General features: G+C 45.1%; 1 long non-coding RNA gene across 1 annotated transcript in view; it reads right to left on the bottom strand.

The window, feature by feature from the left end:
• The window catches only part of LOC307189332, a 119,400-nt gene that overhangs the window by 31,004 nt on the left and 67,254 nt on the right, over nucleotides 1–21,142 (bottom strand). The window contains exons 6-9 of the long non-coding RNA XR_013829150.1: nucleotides 20,036–20,235; nucleotides 10,539–10,745; nucleotides 9,417–9,486; nucleotides 8,242–8,310 (exon numbers count right to left, since the gene is read on the bottom strand). This is a non-coding gene — a long non-coding RNA (uncharacterized lncRNA). The remainder of the gene's footprint in view (nucleotides 1–8,241; nucleotides 8,311–9,416; nucleotides 9,487–10,538; nucleotides 10,746–20,035; nucleotides 20,236–21,142) is intronic.

Raw genomic sequence — 21,142 nt, forward strand, 5'->3', positions numbered from 1 at the left:
CCACGACCACTGAGAGACCCCCGTCACCATGGGATTGCAAACACTGCAACAATTCAGTAGGAACTCACACCACGAAATTGCTGGACACCCGCAGTCAGCGTTGGATGGGGGCTCCTAGGGCGTCACAGCCAGGATGACAGGGACCCTGGGAAGCAGCTGCTTGACTTTACCTTCCAGAGGGTCCCATGCGACTCAGGTTAGACACAGTTTAAGCACTTATTGAGCACCTGGTGTGTCCATTACAACTACAGTGGTTACTTCTGAGACCTTGCTTCAAAGACTGACGAAGGATTTGTGGTTCTGATTTCTGGAGATGTTTAAGAGAAAAATCTGACAATGGTACTAAAATAAGGTCACATTTGGTTTGACATATCATGAATCATCTCTGATGAAAAGGATCAAAATGCATAAATTCAGGACTGTCTTGGAAAATAGTTGACATGGAAATGCTGTTGGGTGATAGGAAGGGATCGGAAGAGGGTAAGAGCCTCATCTGTCTCATCTGCTTCTATGTCCCAGCGCCAATGTAGAGTCAACACTCAGAAAATACTTATGAAGTGTTTGGCTTATTAAACAAGAGATTTTTTGAGCAGTCTTGGTAGTTCTTTCATCTTTTCTGGGCCCTCAAGAGATCCGTGAGGTTCACCTAGATGCTAACTCAGGATGGCATAGGGGCATTTCTGCCATAGTCTTTCCTAGGAGTTTTGAGAAACACATGAGCTGCTGAGCATGGGTCTAAGTAGCCGTTCACCTTCTGAGCCTGTGCCCTGTGTTTCTACCATCACCACTTCCAGGTTCTTGGTGCCTCTGATGCAAACTGAAGAACACAGATTGAGGTAGGGGTGAATGAGCGTCAAATGACTAGCTGCAAGGCTGAGGGCCCGTCTGCTGAGCGCTGGAAAATGCAGACTTCACAGACTCTGGGTCCTGCCCAGCTCCTCGCAAGCCTTGGCATTCAACGGTCCAAGAGTAGTAATAGTAACTAATAATAGAAATCATTTCCAATCAAAACACAAGGCCTGATCTTACTAAAGAGTCACAGGGATTAAAATATTCTCTGCATGAAAGAAACTGTTTGTTTCACAATTCGACCTTTGGCCAACACAGCTACTAGATCCCCGGCCGGCTCCCTGGGCTAGCCATTGCTTACGTGCAGTGGGAAATTCCAGTCTGCGTGTAATCACAGGGGCCCTGGCCCCTAACATGACTATCATCTTACTCATCTTACCCTTCCCTCCTCCACACTGCCACCATTTATGTTCCAAAAACTTGCACGTGAGATTGTTTCTCCCCTACTCAAAAGCCTTGGGTGCTGCCCCATTGTTTAGGTAATAAAATCCAACTCCAACTCCTTTGGCATTAAATGTCCAAACTGTATACCAGCCTTACATGCTACTGTATTCTACCCCTATTCCCTCATCTAGAACCCAGGCTTTAATCAAAATTACCCATTCATTTTGCCAGAACATGTTCTTTTTTTTTTTTTTCCTTAGTTAACATTAAAGTAAAATTTATATACAGAGAAAATCTTCAGGGTACCATTTGATGACTTTGGATAGACGTACGCAACCATGTAACCACTCAATATTTCCATATCTCAGAAAGTTCCCTCATGTCCCCTTCTAGTCAATTCTCTCCCCCCAGAGGCAACCACTATCCTGATTTATGTCACCATAGATTAGTTTTCCTGTTTTGAACTTTATGCAGAGGAATCACACAGCATGTACTCTTTTGGGCCCCGCTCCTCTCACATGACGTAATGGTTTTGATATGTATACACTTTGCTGCATGTATTGATAATTCATTCTTTACCTACTAATTATTGCCAAATAGTATTCCATATATGAATATGCCACAATGTTTTTATCCATTCACTTGCTGGCAGATACTTGGACTGTTTGCAGTGTTTGGCTATTACACTCCAGCACAAGTCTTCTGTGGACATATGTTTTCATTTCTCTTAGATAAATCCCTAGGAGTGGAATTGCCAGAACATAGGATTGGTGCATTTTTAAGTTTGTAAGAAACTATCACAGGGACTTCCCTGGTGGCACGGTGGTTAAGACTCTGTGCTCCCAATGCAGGGGGCCCAGGTTCGATCCCTGGTCAGGGAACTAGATCCCACATGTTCCCGCAATTAAGAGTTCGCATGCCACAACTAAGGAGCCCGAGTGCCACAACTAAGGAGCCCACGTGCCACAACTAAGGAGTCCTTGAGCCACAAGTAAGGAGCCCACCAGCTGCAATAAGGAGCCCATGTGCTGCAACTAAGGAGCAAGCAAGCCACAACTAAGACCCAGCACAACCAAATAAATAAATAAATAAATATTTTTTAAAAAATAAAGGAACTATCACACTGTTTTCCGGAGTGGTTATACCCCAAATATAGAACGTTTTAAAGTCAATAATGTCTCCTTCTTATTCACATAGCGTTCAAGGTAGTTCCGTGGTAGCAGGGCGCTGGGAGGAGGTTCTTGCACAGTCACTTAGAAGCCAGGCTACTGGAAGCCCTGCCATCCCCAAATGAGGCTTACGAGATAACCCTGAGCAACAGTGTTTGGCCAGTGGATGGAGAATGAGAGGATGGAGAAAGAACACTCCTTTCTTTGCTGACTCCGCCCAGAGGTAAGTGTTATCCTTTTGGTTGACATTTCACTGTTGAGAGCTAGTCTCCACCCTCACCAAGAGAGCTGTGAAATGGAGACCCCAGCTGGACAGCTGCTCACCTGCCACGAGTCTGTACCATGGGAGGGAAATGCCAGTCTTCGATGTAGGGTTAGCCATCTCCACTACCCCAGGGGTTAAAGTCTTACCCTCCTTTCTAGTCTGACTGTGCCCATTGAAACTGTCCCATAATCTGTGTGGAATAAATCCTTCCCTTCTCTATACTCCTGTTGTACTTGCTGTCCCTCTACAACAGCACTTGTTAAGATCTGCCTTTCATGATTTATTTCCATGCTTTGCCCACTAGATGGCGTCCTCTTGGAGGCCTCTGAGGTCTGGCCATGTTGGACCCCGGTGCTCCGCCCACAGTGGGATCTCCCTAAGTGTTTGCTGAACTCACTGTGGTGGAGACACAGGCTGCCCACCAACTCCTCCTCTGGACACACCACTTGTCTGCACTCCCCAATTCCCCTGCATGGAGCTGAGGCCATGTGACTCTTCTGGACAATGCAACGTGAGCCACAGCTCCATGGCAGCCTCCAAGCTGATGCAGTGAGAAGTGGGCATGCCTCCTGATATTCTGCCAGCTGGATGAGGAGGCGCCAGTGAAGCACCCAAGACCTGACAAGCAGAGCCTGTGCCCGGAACACTTGGTGGAGCAGAGTCCCTCTGCTGACCTCACTGCTGAGACTGGGTACTGTTTGCTAGATAAGTCAGCCTACACTAACTAACCACTCACAGTGTGGGAGCCCAGCCACTACACCCAGGAGGGACAATGGCTTACCTCGTCTTTCCATCACCTTTCCTTACTCGCCACTAAGTGCCGACTGTGTGCCACCGGGCCCGTGCTGGTACGTGATGCCCATGTTCAGGTAAAGAGAGTTTTCAAGGTACATGTTCAATTTTTTTGATTTTGTAGCTAAACTCGACAATGATTCCACTGAGTCTTAAATGGTATGCATTTCTTCTGTACCTCATTCGACTACAAGCTCTTAAAAGCCAGGTACTAATTCTTGCTCTATATCCTGGGTATATAGCTATTCATTCATTTAGTAGATATTTACTGAGTGTCCACTATATCACTCACTTGTAGGCAACAGAGATGAGCAGTGAATGAAACAGACAAAGTCCCAGTTCTCAATGAGAGAGACAGATAATAAACAAATAATGTGATTGTTGAAAAGGCATGAACAGGAGACATCCCCTCATATAGCATCATGGCCTTCTTCCCAGCTTCTAACATAACGGGTCGATAATTAATTAACGTCTGTCTCACCCAGAGAACTGTGAGATCCATGAGCCTGGGGTTCCGCTCTTTCCCCGGCATCAAGCACAGTGCTTGCTCAGAGCAAACACTCTATAAATATTTATTGAATCAAAAAAATGAATAACGATGATTATATCTACTATCTGCTGGCAGCCCGTTATTTTCCAGGTACCATGGGAAAAGTTTGCTTGCATTATCTCATTTAATCCTTACACCATCCCTGCAAAGTAGTTATTACTACCTCTATTTACCCGGGAGGGAATTGGGGTTCAGAGAGGTTAAGTGACTAGCCCATTGTCACATGGCTAACAGTAAGTGACACAGACCTGACATTAGAATCCACACGCTTTCCTCAGGACCACACTACCACACACAACAGCAACAAGGTTTTTTTTTGTTTTTTTTTTTTTTACATCCCATATATCCTTTCTCAACAATGAGGAGCAACCACTACGGGTCACCATCCCTATGAATGGGACAATTCATCCCCCTCTGCAGTTTGCCCCGACCAGCCCAAGGCCGCCTTCTCCAGCAGATGGAAGATGTGCGCTTGTGGTAATTACAGACCATGCTGTCCTTTTCATTTACGTCTTCACAATCCAGTTTGACATCGTGTCATAAAAGTTTATGTACTGTGTTCTCTCTGCTCCTTACTAATATTCTCTGGCGTTCTTCCCCGACCATCCAGAATCAATACCATAGCTCCTCTCTCAATAAAGTAGGGAGCTATGAACAAGGCCCAAATGGGCACAGTGACTATCTGTGGCAATTAGACGTCACGCTGAGAAATGGTCACGCTGAAGGAGAGTGGGTGAGGTCTAAAGACCAGCAGCATCACTAATGTCCCTCACCAGGGACCCTGGAAATTGGACTGCTTAAGAAATACCCTCTGTCCTCTCACCCCTTCTCTTTTCTACCCTCTGCCTCTTTCCTTCTCACCAGAGATAAGGAGAGAGAAGCGCATTCAAATTAGGGACCCTAGCAATCGATTTTTACTTGCAGTTGGTGGATTGTAATCAATGTTAATTAACCAGATTCTTTTTCAGCAAAGCTTGGGACAGGAGAGTAACTGCACAATATTTCTGACCACAACAATGGGTATTAAGGGGCTTTGGGATGGCCTGAGGGAGAAGGAGGGTGGTGCTGAGAGGCTCCACAGAAGAGAACGCAAGCACAGGAAGAGGAGAGACTGGGATGATTTTAAAGTGGTCCTATCCATGGGCCCTGGCAGCATTTTTTGGAAGCTGGAGCAGGGAAGTTGAGCTATTTGTATGTCCTTCACCTTCTTTCTGCCCCAGGAAAAGTGGGCTTCATCAGGGGATGATCCCTGCATTGTCAGCTAGGTCAGTGGCAGCGAAGCATCCATGCTCATCACTCTGGAGAGCTGCTCCTACCTGGACCATGTGGCTCAACGGGAAGAACAAGGAATTTAGCAACAGAAAGTGGGTTTGAGCTTTAGGAGGTGCTTCCTGGCTATGGAACTGTGGACAAGTTACATAACATCTGGTCCTCAACTCACTCACCCACGATGTACGTGATTACAGCAACTGACCTCAGGAGCACTGACGCAAGATTCAAATAAGATTCTACGTGGAGGTACGTTGTAAGTAGAGGAATGTCAGCAGCTACCACTCTTGCAAGTCACAAGGACAAAGTTGCGGAGCCTCTGATCTCAACCGGACAGCATACAAGATGGGACCTGAGGTTCCTTTCCAATCTCGACCCATCTCTAAGGCTGTAGGAAGTTGTCTTGGCAGTTACCCATGCCACTTTTTATTCAAAAGATTACTTATTTCTGAATATAAGTGTCAAATTGAGAAGAGGACCCTCAAATGTGCCAATGCTACTTTTCAATATCCCAGAGGAAATAAAAGAAAGGTATAACAGTGGGAAACATGACAGAGCTGCCAAAAATAAAACCAAAAGCTGTATCTGTTTTGAAACAGTGCACGCATTACAACTTCTTGGTCAAGATAGCAAATAGAAACCGAAGAAGCCGGGCGCTGTCTCCAGGGGAGACCCACTGCAGCCAAGTTCGTGGGGTTTCCTCCACACCATTTTACTCAAGTGGTGCCTCGACCTCCAAGAGAAGCTTTCAAAGCCTTCGATCAAGAGAAAGGCACCAATATTTTTCAGGTCTTTCAAGTCCCCTGCGAGTGAGGGAGACTATTGGGGAACATGATAGCAGGTCATATTGCCACGCAAGGAAAAGATTCCTAATTGCCCTAGGTGGCCCCTTGGCCTCTGGGACAGGGAAGTCCCAACCGTGGTGATACACACTAGCACCTGTAGGCGTCTTCCACTTAAGAAAGGTGAATGGAAGGAGAGGAGGCTGGGAGAGAGAGGAGGAAAGAAGGCAGAAAGAGAGGAGGAGGGGAGGTTGTCAACAATTCACGGGTTCGGTAAACAGTGCTGAGTGTAGGCCATGAGGTGGCCTCCCCCCACTCCCACGCGCAGCTCACTCTGGAGGCCCAGAGGGAAACACATCTCTACCCTCAAGTTGCTCGCAGGATCCTGGGTCGGCTGGAGGGAGACAAATTCACAGATAATCACCACGCGGGGCCTGGGGGAGTGCAGAGGAGGGGCGCATCCCCTGCCCCAGAGCTGAGGATGTGGGGAAAGGAGGAGTCTTTAAAGAAAGGACATTGTCAGTGAAGAGAAGGACGAAAGAGCAGAAGGGAGAATGAACTGAGGAAACAGAAAGGGAGGGAAAATCAGGAGATAGCAGGGAAAAAATTATTTCCTCGCCCCAGGATTTATACACTCAGCTCACATGCAAATCTTGTCCCATTGATCTGTGATTTCAGTGAATAAAGCTGCCTTTTCTGGAGCTATCGATTGTGATCGCTGATTGCCAAGCGAGCTGAGAAGGCCTGGGCAGTCCTGAACAGACCTGGGGAGTGAGCTCACAGTGGGTGGGCCTTGCACTTAATCAGAGAAGAGCAATTGCTCACAGTGATGAAGGGTCATCCTTGAGGGAGGAAGCATCTTCAATCACACCTCCCTCCCCAGTGCAAACAACATTCTGGTTTCGCAGACAGGGCCTGCCTCCACCACCCCGGAGCGCTACAGGATGGGGCCCTCTTGGCCCGGTCTGTGGGTGGGGAACCTCTTTCCTCACAGGAATGTCGTACAGAAGCACATCCTATTTCCCCCAACTGTTCAGATTTATCCATGCTCAAGGCTTGGCCTCTCTTCGGTCTATGTTGAATCCCACTGGTTTCTGGGGAAAGAGTCTGGAAGTCAGCCCGACTTAGGAGGAGAGAGACTTCAGTTTTGGACCCACTCCAGCTAGCACCTGGAAGATACCAGGGGCCAAGAGAGAGTTCAGCCTGGGGCCAGGACCTGGGAATCTTTCTTCCGCAGGAGCATGAAAGCTACGAAGTAGGGAAGCCCAGAGGGACAGGGTGTGGAGAGAGAGAAGCACAGGGCTCAGGGCTGAAGCTTCAGAAGTTGCCATATTTAAGGGTTGGGAGAGAGAAAGACAGATCTTGGAGATGCTGACAGCAGGGCCAGAGAGAAGCAAGAAAAGGAGATCATGAAGGGACACAGGAGAGGAGAAAAATTCAGACACACCTGAGCAGGTGAGCTGAGTAAGAACCAGATGATGACAAATGCATTCAGTGCTTATCCTTGAGACCCAGCAGGACCCTATGGGGCTCCTGTGCACGGAAGCCTTTCTGCGTCCCCCGTTTCTTGTAGGGAACAGACTCCAGCCTCCATGACCTTCCCTGAGTTTCAAAGGGCAGATTCAAACAGCTGCTAATCCAGGAAGGGAGGGGCTGCAGAGACAAGGCAGGAGCAGCCAAGAAACAATAGTGCAGCCTTGGGGCAGGTCCTGGTTTCACCTCAAGGGATACACACAACAGTACCCTTAAGCTCTTTACAGAACTAAAACCCCCAACAAACGGAAGATGTTAGCATTCTTCCTTCCAGAGAAGACCAGCTGAGGCCAGATTAAAGGAACCAGAGAAACTCATCAAGATTACTTGAGACCAGATTAGAGCAGTGCAGGCCCTAATCTTATCAGCAACCCCACCCTTGAACCACTGCTATAAAACTCCTCATCGTATCCTCCCCGGTTGGGACACAGAGTTTCTGGGGCAGGAGCCTGCTGTGTCCCCCTTTGCCTGGCAAAGCAATAGACCTGTTCTTTTCTACTTCATCCCAAACTCTGCTTCCAAGATTCGATTCAGCACTGGTGCGCAGAGGCTGAGTTTCCAGCCTCATCATGACTCAAAAGTTCACGAAGCACGTCTTCATTAGGCCTTGTAGCAGGACCCATGAATACAACAGAGAGCAAAGCTTACCTGCCCTCATGATGCGTGCAGTCTCATGGGGAACATAGAGGACTTGTGGCAGGCAGGGCTTCTCAGACTCTGTGGGAAAGACCAAATGCTACTGTTTTACTGACTACCCGTTGTGGATAGATACCACATCATGTCAATGTCAAGTTGCTACAAAAGTCTGTAAGCTCTTACATTTCCATACTTATCTGCTCACAGACGGACATGGCCTGCCTACCACATCTTGAGTAGTTTAGATGACAGAGATGCCGACTGCCTACCAAACAGTTCCTCTCTGCTCCTACCTTACCAAGGGCATCCAGTGTTTTTCAGGATGCTAAGAAACTACATTTACCAGCTAAGGATAGGCAAGTAGATGTCTTTTGGTAGAGCTTATAGGAAAGTTTCATAAAGGGGTCTGACTCATCTGGTAGACATTTCCTTTGGTTCCTGCCCCTTTCATAGATGTGGTGGCTTGTATTCCAACAGCCATCTTGGAATCAGGAGGCAACATTCAGGATACTAGAACTCAAAGCTTTAAGGATCTGGGTCCCTGTTGACCGTAAAGCTACCACATTGACTCTGGAGAGCATATCTCTATACTTTTTGTTACATGAAAGAAAAGCTTTTATCTGGTTTAAGCCATTCCGTTTGGGGACAAACATCAAGTACATTTTTTCATGTGTCTCATGAGTTAACAGGCACTTACCATGTAGGGTGGTAAATACTATCACAACAATTAGGAAAGTTCAGAGAACGTATCTCTGACATAGCCTGGAGGAGGGCCTCTGAAAGAGGCAAGGACTGAATGAAAGCCTGAGGGAGGAGGGGGAGTTAACTAGGGAAAAGGGTTAATGGGGAAGAGAGTTTTCCAAGCCAAAAAAAATACACCGAGTTTATGCAAAGAGCAGGAGGTGAGAGGGAGTGGGGCCATATGAAGAACTCAGAGTAGTTTAGTGTGGCTACAACAAGAGGGTCAAGTGGGAGTGGGAAGGGAAGAAATAATGGGAGCTGCCAAGGGGTGGCAGGCAGTTTCCACATGAAGGAAGCAGACACCTGACCTTATGGAAGTCTCCACCCCAACCGGATGCAGCGTCTTTCAGAAGGCAGTGTTCCATGCTAGAAATCAGCTGGAAGACACTGTCCCTGGTCTCATCTCTGAGGGGGGAAACCACGTTCTGTTTAGCCAAGTCACTCACCTCTTGGGTTTCCATTTCCAAATCTGCACAACAAGCCTCGTGCTGCTGTCCCATCAACCTCACAAGGGATCTGTGAACAAGAGGTTGTGATATCTTACCAATAAGGAACATAAAGGCTCCCTGCTCAGCCCTCTCATTTTACTGATCAGGATTATGAGGCTCAGAGAAGTCTTCCCACTTAGGTGGGGAGAGCTGAGCCTGGAATTTCCTTCTCTCCCAACTCTTAGGCTATTATTCTTTCCCCCTAAAGAGCTGAGTGTTTTGCACTTGAAGTAGATGGTTATTGTTCCTGCCAAAGGGAACACAGCAGAGCGAGATGATAGAGTTTCTTATTTCAAGAAACCTAGTACTTGAAGGTGCTTTGAATAACACATACTTTTGAAACTAACTAAATATTTGGAGTGTGTCTTCCCATCCTTCCTTTCTGCTCTAAAAGCAAAAACAAGTCTCTGTAATTTGGTGGGGGGTGGGGAGGCAGGGTGTTGAAATAGATAAAAGGCAAAATTTAACTCAGTAACCACAGATGTGAAAGTGCCCCGAAGTATTTAGACAGGATTCACATCTTTGGAGGTAACTCTTAAATTTCCACTGAATCACTGAGAAAACAGAGCTAACCCCCTTCGGTGACTTCACAGTTTCTCTCTGAAAAGGTCATTGTAATCCACCCTCTTCATTCCATAAACGAACAACTGCTAGAGCCCTGTTGGGATGACCATTGTTTGGGAGACTACAGAGAAAGTTCATAACCCAATGAAATGATATTACAGGAGTAACTGTTACTTAAGAAAAGTTTGCCCATTATTTCGCTTAGTGCTCATACTAACCCTGAGGGATGGGAATTGTCCCCATTTTTAGATAAGAACACAGTGCCTCCTGACTTGCTTCACAACCAGTCAGTCACTCAGCCCTGCTGAATCATTCTTCACGACGGCTCTTTGGCGCATCACAGCTTTCCCTGTGCTTCCTGGAAACTCTGATGCCTTCTCCTCTCTGGTAGTTCCCATCCACCCAACACCCTCCATTCCCAGAAAGATGTGGGATATTTCTTCTGAGGTGTCATGGCATCACTGCAAACCCCAAATGTCTAAACCGCCAGAACTTAATGTTCTCTTGCAAACTCACCCTTCATCTTAACTTTTTATTGTGAGCCAACTGCTCAAGGTGGAGACCACAAAAGTTACACTTCACCCAAAGATGTCTATTCACAGACCCCCGAGTACACCTCGTAGTTTCCATCCTTGTTCATGCCATTCCACCCTCCAGGCTCTATTAAAATTCCACCATTTCTCTGAAATCTTCCCTGATCTTCCCAAGAAGTTGGTTTAACAACTGCAGAAAAATACATGGACAAGGATGTTTACTGCAACATTGTTTCCAGTGGAGTAAAAAAATCTCAGAGAAAGCAACAAGGATACATTGTACAGCACAGCAGAATACAGCCATTATTTTATAATAACTTTAAATCTAGTATAATCTATAAATATATTGAATCACTATGTTATACACCTAAAACTAATATAATATTGTAAATCAACTCTATTTCAATAGAAAATAACTCAGAGAACTGAGTCCTGGTGTCAATAGGAGACAGTGTGATACACACATACAATGGAATAGTACACAGCCAGTGAAAAGTAAGACAAAAATAAGGTATAACTCTAGGTACTGATAGAGGTTAAAGAACAATAATGTATAATATGTTCCTCCTACATAAAAATACGTGTTTCTATATATATAAAAATTCTGAAAGACTCAACAAAACTCTTAATAGTGTCTATCTCTGGGATGAGAGATGGAGAATTAGAAATTTCACTCTCTCCACTAAATACATTTCTAGGTTAAATGAATTTTTATGGCAGTGAATTACTTTTGTAATAAATTTTTTTCCATTTTGGAAAAAAAGGTTTTTGTTTCTCTTTTTTTCCTTTTTTGAATTACTTATAGCCCATAGTGTACCTGGAGGGTCTGAATATGTCTTACATATCTTTTATTCCCTATGGCATGTAGCACACTGTCTCACATGTCAAGTTTCCTTAAGTTGGGATATTTTCATTGGTTGTACAACACTTGACACAGGAGATTAAATTTAAAAGCCCTGCTCTCTGGCATTCCCTCGATTGTATCATGGATGCTCCTGACACCTAAACACACACATAATTCACCACCACCTTTACATACCTGGGTGGAAACTAAATAAGGCAAAGAATGCATAACCATCCTTCAAAGGGAAAACCTTTTCATCAGATTTGGAGAGAAGAGCTGGAACACTCAGATATATAAAACAAGGAGGGAGAAAAATGAGGACAAATTTGATTGATTCTTACTCAATCCCTGCTTTCTCTTGGTTTTAAGGTTTTAAAATGTTTTCTCTGGGAAATACCGAATTATAACCAGAGTCAAAATCTAACACCAAGATAGGGGAAACTATGTTCAAAGTGGCACTGAAAAATGAGAATGTGTAGGTCCTTATATTTACCTCTCCCTGGTTGTTTGTTTGTTGGGAGCTTGTGTAAATAATTTAAACTGCTGAGTTGTGTTTTTGAATCTCAGTCATGTGGAAAGGTATGAAGCACCGGCAGCCGGAGCATCTCGCCAGAGGACCTTCTATGGGACAGGAAACAGGGTGCCAAGTACCCTTTCAGCAAACAGTAGTTGTGACTGTAGGCTTCTTTAGAGACCCAGAGGGACATACTTAAGAAGTAGACCTTCAAAAACAAAAATATCTGGTATATTGAGAAAGAAAACTAGGCTCCGTAACTACCCACAGATAATAGCAAAGTAGTCTCAATGGCTAAACGAGGATATCAGTGTGTGGTGTCACTTCCAAAATCAGTGCCCCACCCCCAAAAGATACTTTTTTTTTATTTATTATTTTTTCTAATTAATTATTTGTTTTCACGTTTGTATTGGGTTGCTGGCGCGGGCTTTCTCTAGTTGTGGCGAGTGGGGGCTACTCTTTGTTGCGGTGTGCAGGCTTCTCATTGCGGTGGCTTCTCTTGTTGCAGAGCATGGGCTCTAGGCACAAGAGCTTTAGTTGTTGTGGCTCGGGGGCTCTAGAGCGCAGGCTCAGTCGTTGTGGCGCATGGGCTTAGTTGCTCCGTGGCATGTGGGATCTTCCTGGACCAGGGCTCGAACCTGTGTCCCCTGCATTGGCAGGCGGATTCTTAACCACTGCACCACTAGGGAAGCCCCCCAAAAGATACTTTTAAATGTTAGCTCTACCTCCACCACACTAGTCCTTGAGAGATTTAAGTTCACCAACATCGCCTTGTGGAATTGTGATCTGTGGGGAGACAATACTTTAATATTCTTATCCATTAGTCATAAAGGCTTTATTGATGCCAACTCTATGCCTATAGGAGAGAAGAGAAGGTACTCTATATCTGTAGGATGTAGGGCAAAGAAGAAGAAGGTGAGAAATTCTGCCATCAAGGAACTGAGACAAACATGGAAGAGTGCATAATGATGAAGTTTGGTAGGATGTAATGTTATGCAAGGTTTCAGAGGATTAGTTCATCAGGAAGTTATTATGAGCCCTCTAAGAGCTCTACAAATGCTGGGAATCACACGGGATACCAAAGAAATATAAGACTCAGATGCTGTTCTTCAGAACCTTAACACCTCCTTGCGGAGTGTAAGACTTTTAATGGGAATCAATATAAGAACCACAGTATAGCATAAAATACTAAATTATGTGGTACAAAGATAAGTGATAAATTGAGGGTTAAAAAAGTAGTTGAAGATGTCAATTCAATTCAATTCACTTCAATTCAACATTTTGGGAACTCCTTATTATGTAACAGGCATTAGGTAGACCCTTTGGAGATGAGAATAATAGGACAACTTGGGACAAAATGACTTCCTCCCCCAGAAGAACCTATAGTTTAATAGGCAAGACAAGACATATAAATATAATACAATTAGTTCCAGACGCCACCAATTGGACTCAGTTTCTGGGCCCTATACTGTCAGTCCAATCAAAGACTGGTACTGAGTTACAAATCAGTTAGAAAGATTTTGGCAGCAAAAAGTAAAAAATACAAGGAAAAGAACAAGAAAGAGGAAGACAAGAAGAAGCAGAGAAAAGAAAAAAGAGAAGGGAAGGAAAGACCTTGAATCAGATGGCTTAAACCGTGAGAAATTTGCTATTCACATAACTTCAAGTCCAGATGTAGGAGGATCCCAGGCTGAGGTTACTCTCAACTCTCTACCCAGGTGTCCTCCTTACTGGCTTCTGCCTAAAGCTAGTGCCACGTGGACAAAAGGATGGCTGCAGCAACTCCAGGCATCACTTCCAGATATGACACCAAGGAGAAAACAAGGGACAGTGTGTTTAGAGGTTTTTCTTCCAGAGCCTCCACGCTCCCCTGCAGTGGCCAAAACCAGTGTGGCTGTGGAACCATGGCCACTAGAGTCATCTACCATGAGCCGGGCCCTGCGTGAGGTGCTATGAACAAGATGAAGTTTCTATCCTGAAAAATCTCATTCACAGGGCTTCCCTGGTGGCGCAGTGGTTGAGAGTCCGCCTACCGGTGCAGGGGACAGGGGTTCGTGCCCTGGTCCAGGAAGATCCCACGTGCTGCGGAGCGGCTGGGCCCGTGAGCCATAGCCGCTGAGCCTGCGCGTCCAGAGCCTGTGCTCCGCAACGGGAGGGGCCACAACAGGGAGAAGCCCGCGTACCGCAAAAAAAAAAAAAAAATCTCATTCACAAAGGGGGAAAACAGATGAATAACTGAATTACAGGACCATGTGCTATCAGAAAAATTTAAGAGAGGCATTTGGGAGAGATGAAGAAGGAGAAAATTCACAGAGCAGTAAAGCTACCTGGTGGAAGAGGAGGGAGTTATGGGCAGAGAGAGAAGTAAGTTCTGGGGCTAGAGGTGGATTCCATGAGTGTTGGTCACATCATGTTCTAGGCACTACCGGATGTGGTATATTTCTAGTGTTTGGGGAACCTGCTGGAAAATCAATGACAGTCTGATGTCTTAAATGAGTGAATTAATGAACTCAGAGTGTAAAATGTAGAAGGCAGTTTCAGTCATCTGGTGGGATAGGTAGGGGTCTTTCATGCTGTGCTAAGGAGTTTGAATTTTATTTTGAAGACCATGGGAAGCCACTGAATGTTTTAAGTACAGGAATGGCATGACCAAAGTTTGCTTTTGTAAAAGATCATTTTTGCTGTAGTATGGTGAAGGAAAGACTGGGGGCAGCTAGAATGGCTAGCAAGAATCTGCACAATAATAAAGGCCAGAGATGATTAGAGACTAGTCACTACCACCTAACTGTGAGTCTACCACACAGAAGCTCCTGGATCTCCCTTCTCGTTCCATCCATTTGGCAGAAACATCTGCAGACAGGGAATTTCTGCCTTCATTTCCTGAGCTCAACAAGACTGAAGTTTGAATAAACAGTCTTCCTTGTGGCCTTTGCAATTACTTAGGTGTAGTTTCAATTCTATTTCTACATGACCTAGAAGTATCCTCTTAGAGGAGAACCCTCCTGCTAGTTAAAACAGACAAAAAAAAAGTCTGTTCGTTGACCAGCGTCTGGGGCAAGTTATTATATAGACCGGGACTTTTTTTTTTTTTTTTTTTTGCGGTACGCGGGCCTCTCACTGTTATGGCCTCTCCCGTTGCTCCGGACGCACAGGCTCAGCGGCCATGGCTCACGGGCCCAGCCGCTCCGCGGCACGTGGGATCTTCCTGGACCCGGGCACGAACCCGTGTTCCCTGCATTGGCAGGCGGACTCTCAACCACTGCGCCACCAGGGAAGCCCTCTACCAGGACTTTTTAAATGACTGTGCTCCCTTCCGTATGTCTATGCTGATTGAGCATGGGGTTAGCCGAGAGATTTTCTGCCTCCATAAAGGACTCTTACCAAATCAGCTCTTCCCTGCCTGCTTCTTGTTACCCCAACAAGCTCACTCCCAGAAAACAATTGCTCTGGGCTGTCATTTCGTCATCTATTAAAAAAAAAAAAAAAAAGAAAAGTCGGTGTTGGGGGGAATCAAAACCTGATTTAGCTTCAGGGAGTGGTTGACGGTGAAGAGCATCCTGTCTGCTAAGTGCTCTGAGCTCTTCCAAAAGGGCAAAGGAGAAAGCGTATTATTCATGCAAGACAGTGTTTTCCACTCTCCTCATTGGGGAGCCCTCGCTGGGGGAGGGAGGAGTTGCAGCGCGGTCCTCCCGCACCCCCTCTGCACACTGTCTCCCCAAGCCTGGCCTCGGGGAGGCTCTAGGGGGGAATAAATCGCCGCAGCACAGCTCAGAGAAGAGAAGCCGAGTCGCAGGTGTGCAGTAGGCAGTCCTGGAGGAGGCGCCGGCCCTGGGCCAGGCGCAGAGGCTGCCTGCTCCGGGGCCAGCTTCTCTCCAGGGCGGAGACTCTCCCACAGCCGCCGTCTCGCCGTCACATAAGCCCCACCTCCAACCCGGGTCAGAACTTGGGGCCCATTAACAATGAATCACTGGGACTTGAATTCAATTCAGCCAATGCACATTCATCGGGGTAATAATCAGGGTTTTGTTTTGTTTTTTTAATCCATCCTACATATTGGCCTGTTTTTCCTTTTTGCTACAGTCACCACCTGAATAGGATTAGAGAAAGCAAAATACTGCAATTCGCTGGAGATCACGTTTCCCTTTCCTCCACCTTTGCCTTTGCCTCCACTTGCTGCTGAAAAACAAACGATCAGAAAGGCTATGGCTGGGGCTCTGGCCCGACCAGGCTCATCTCCACCTGCTCGTAAGCCCAGGCACTTAGTTATTTACTTAGCCAAAAGAGGGCACTTGGCTTCCAAAAGGCCTGTGCAGAGGCCAGAAGAGTTGACGTTTTTTGCCTTGAGGCAGAGGCCTCTGGGTGGAAAATGTTCTTGGAGAGAAGTTGTGCTGTGTCTTGTGTTTTTACAGGGGTGAGCAAAAGGTCTCACGTCCTCAGCTATGCTGATAAGGGGACAACGGTGGGTCCCAAGCGCCATGACAAGCAGCCTTCTCTCTCTCTCTCTCTCACGCACACACACACACCCCCTACCCCCTGCCTTCCTGATTAGGGAGAGGAATTTGATGAGCTGTTTTTGTGGGCACCCTGTAATGGTTTGGGGGCATTTCCCAGATTGTTTCTTCCCCGGGACAATTGTTGGATCTGCTCAGAAGGGAGCCTTGATGGGATATTCAATATCATGCATTTGTTGCTTTAAAAATACCCGTGCCCCAGCACGAGAAGGTCATGGACTTCTTCTTGGCACATGTCCCCAGACATGGTGTTTTCTTTGTCTTGGAGAATCGCTTAGGTTTAATGGGTGTTGCATACAAAGAATGATGGGAATTTGGTGATCATTTTTGAAAAACAGAAAAACAAAAATAAGAGAAATCAAGCAAAACCAGGCCATTCTCAGTGCTGTACAGACCCTGAGAAGCCACTTGGAACAGTTCTTGTCCTCCCTCAGGAAAAGCCTTTGGTGGCACCAGGGAACCTCTGGATGCATTTGGTGTCACAGAAACCTTCCTCTAATGCCCAGGTCCTCATCTTCCCTCCATGGACCACATGAGTGATTTCATTCCACCTCTCCCACAGGCCTCCTCTGCTACCCCCAACCGATCCTATTCCTCTGTCCTGTGAACCCTGGGAAGTGATTTTACTGTGGACATTTCCTGGGTGACCCCACAGAGGTAGGAAGCTCATTCCAGGGTGTTTGGCCCTAGGATGTCCCAGCTGATTCTTATACCTCAATAAGCTACATTCGATCCAAGAAAACAAGGTAATAATTATTGGCTAAATTGAAGAGTGGGGTGTTACCAATGATCACTGTGTTCCTCTCCCCCAAGCAACCTGCTCTGTGGGTGCCACTTTTGGGGCATGTCGGCTGGGGTGGGAGGGCTCCACCCCTACATCTGAGAAGGGACAGAACCCCGATGCACAAAGAGCCCTGGGCATTCCACCCCCAGCCCTAACCTGCCTGGCCTATACGTACTTCAAACAGGAATCTTTTTTTTTTTTTTTCTTTTTAAAATCAGGGCTGCTGGCTTTTCAAGGCAATGCTGGGAGCATAGGCCTCAGCAAGTTCTGCTTTATCCTCCCAGAACAAGCTCCTTAAGGGAAGGGCCTGGTCATATTCACCTTTGTATTCCCCGCCCCATGGCATATCATAAATGTATGTCTGTAAATCATAGTAGTAGCTACCACTTAGTGAGTCCTTTACCTTGTACTAAGTGCTATGTAGATATCATTTCTCACCATTAAGTATGCTGAATTGAATTTAACTAACACACGTAGTAGGAATGGCATTGCTTTCAGGTAACTCAGTTGTGGAATCAGAGAGACCTTCATGCAAATCCTGACATTGTCATATGTTAGTCACTTGAAATTTGAAAATAATATCTGCCCTATCTGTTCCATAGGGCTATTGTGAAGGAATGTGAAGAGATATATTTGTAAGCTATTCCTTTGTAAGTTCTAAAGTTCCCTACAAATCTAAAGTTTCCTGCAAATCTCAGCTGTTGTAACATCAACATCCGGATCACACAGTGGGGCCGCCGCAGTTTATGAAGAGGTAGGGTAAGAGGAAAAGCCACATTTCCCCCATTGATCTATTATAAATTGTTCCCTCTCATCTAACTCATAACTCCCATGACTGGCACGAATAATAGCTTGGACAGCAAAAGAGGTTGTGGCCAAGTTACCATATTAGCTATCTAATGCTGCATAAGAAATTAGCCCCAAATTAGGTGGTTTAACCACAATAAACACGTATCACCTCACATAGTTTGTGTGGGTCAGGAATTTGAAACGGCTTTGCTCCAGGGTTCTCGAGATTTGTGCAGTTCAGATTTTGGCTGGGGCTGAGGTCATCTGAAGGCTTTATTTGGCGCTGAAGGATTAACGTTCAAGGTAGTTCACTCACATGTTGCTGGCTGTTGGTAGGAGGCCTCAGTACCACCTCATATGAGCTTCTGCATGAGCTACCTGCATATCCTCAGACATGGTACCTGGCTTCCCCCAGAGTGAGCAGTCCAAAAGAAAGAGCAAGCAGGAAGCCACAGTAACTCTTATGGCTCTGGGCTACCAGGTCACAAAGTAGTTAGGGGGAGACATTCATGACAGTGGAACATTCCCTGGGAGAGAAGTTGCCCTGGTCTTGGCTAAAGGCTGACCGGAGGTTTTTATCCCAGAGCAGTTAGTCTTGCTCTCTCTTCTTGTTGAATGGCTTGTTCTTCCTATTGGCAGGGAAGCTTGTAGAATCACTTCTGGTAGATTTGGCTGGTTTGGGGGATGGAGGCGAAATCTTCTGTAAAAGGCATGTGTTCTCTTTCTGTCTGTTAGTCCTATTTTCTTTCTGCTTTGCCTACCCTATTATAAAAACCCTCACTCTATAAGTCAGGAAGTCATTGTGGGGATTCTACCAGTTGCTGAGTATATCTACTCAAGCTACAAGCTACCTTGGTCCTAACAAGGATTGAGCACGGGATTAGAGCAGAGGATCATGAACTCGAAGGCCTCCAGGGGATAGCCAAACGGAGCATAACAGATCTGAGAAACAAATAACAGTGGTAAGCACTGTGGCAGACTAGAAAGCAAGTTATGGATAATTTCACACTAGAGAAAGAGAAATATCTGGACCTTTCAGGAATTACTGGACATTGATTCAGAACCAATACTCATCAGTAGTGTTCCAGAAAACCACCATCACCCATAGAGAAAAATAGATGTTTATCAGATTCCATTGATAAATGGAATTTGGGGCTACTTCCATCTCTCAGTGAGCCCACTACACCCACAAACATACTCTGTTGTTATTTCCATAGTTCCTGAAAATGTAGTTTGAGTAGATATATACTCAGCAATGGGTGGAATCACCACATTGGCTCCTTGACTGACAGAGTGAGAGGTTTTATAATAGGATAGCCAAAGCAGAAGCACCGGCAGCATTCCCCTCTCTACCAAGATAATGAACTAAGCATAATAGCACAGGCCTGGGGGACTAGCACAGGTTTGTAAACCAACAAAAACTCTAAAGCTATAAAGGTAATGATCTCTATCACATCTCTATTCAACTTGCCTATTTGGCCTCTGAAAAAGACAAACAGGTCTTGGAAAATGATACTGTATTATTTTAAGTGTTACTAGGTTATGGCTACAATTGAAGCTGCTGTTCTAGATGTTGTTCCTTTTCCCTATGGGTCTGCTATATGGCTATTGATCTGGTGAATGCATTTTCTCTATTAGAAGAAGTTTGCTTTTACCTGACAGGAATAACAGTACATATTCACCACCCTGGCCTAGGGACTATGTTCATTCTTTTGCTTTGTGCCATAATTTAGATCAAGGTGATTTTTGATCCTCTTGTTACCCTACAGAACATTATGTTGGATCAAAGTCTAGATGACATCAGGTTAATCAACCAGGTAAGCAGGCAGAAGAATATATCCCAGTAAAACACATGTGTGTCACAGTCTGGGAGATACCATTGGAAATTCAGGGATCTCAGAGATATTTCTAGAAGCTCATGTCTCCATAATATTACAATATTTCCTCCAAGGTGAAAGAAAAATTGCTGCATCATGCATATATCACCACTAAGAACGAGCAATACCTTTACTGGCTCTCTTTGGGGGCCAATACATACCACATATGGATGTCCTCCTCTGACCCTGTTGCTGAGGAATGCATAAGGTTGCTCTTCCTTTGAGTGGAGTCCAAAGCAGGAGAAGCTGATTCAGGCCACAACACAAGCTATTCTGCCAATAGGTCTTCTGACTAATGAATCTAATGGAGCTTGAAGTGTTGGTGGCTGTTCAGGATGCTCATTGGAACCCATGTCGATCCCTGAAAGAAGATTCACAATGGAGAGTTCAAGCCCTGATAGAATCACCAGAATGCTTCCTTATGCCCCTTCACACCAATCCCCATCCCAACTCCTGGCAACCACTAATTCTGTCGTTATAGATTTGATTTATCTTTTCCGGAGTCTTACATAAATGGAATCAGGCAGCATGAACTCTTTTGTATCAGAATTTTTTTCATTCAGTGTAATATTTTTGAGATTGTTCCATTCTGTCACACGTGTCAGTAGTATCAGTCGTTTGTTTCTTTTTATTAATGAGAAGTTACACATTTGTATGCGCATACCACAATTTCTTTATCCATTAATAAACATTTGAGTTATTTCCAGGTTTTGATTCTTATGAATAAAGCTGCTATAAATATTCTTACAGAGTGTCCATGCGGACATACTTGTTTCTCTTGGGTAGATACCTAAGGAGTGGAATTTGGGGGGCATATGGTTAGTGCGTATTTAACCTTACCAACAAACTGTTTTTCAAAGTGATTGTACCATCTTACAATCTCATCAGAAATACAGGAGAGTGCCAGTTGCTGTACAGCCTCACCAATATTTGGTATTGTCAATGTTTTAAATTTTAGGTATTCTAATAGGGGTATAGCAGTATTTCATTACGGTTTGAATTTTCATTCCCTGGTGTCTAATGATGTCAAGCATCTTTTGATGGGCTTATTAGCTATTTTTATATCTTTTGTGAAGTGCCTGTTCAAATTTGCCCCTTTTGAATTGATTTTCTTATTGTCGAGTTGTAGAAGTTCTCTGTGTTCTGTAAACAAGTCATTTGTCAGATATATGTACTGTGAATACTTTCTCCTAATCTGTGACTTACCTTCTCATTTTCTTAATAGAGTTTCTTGAAGAGTAGAAGCTTTGAACTTTGATGAAATTAAA

This window comes from Stenella coeruleoalba (assembly GCF_951394435.1).
Source record: "Stenella coeruleoalba genome assembly, chromosome: 7".
NCBI lineage: Eukaryota > Metazoa > Chordata > Mammalia > Artiodactyla > Delphinidae > Stenella > Stenella coeruleoalba.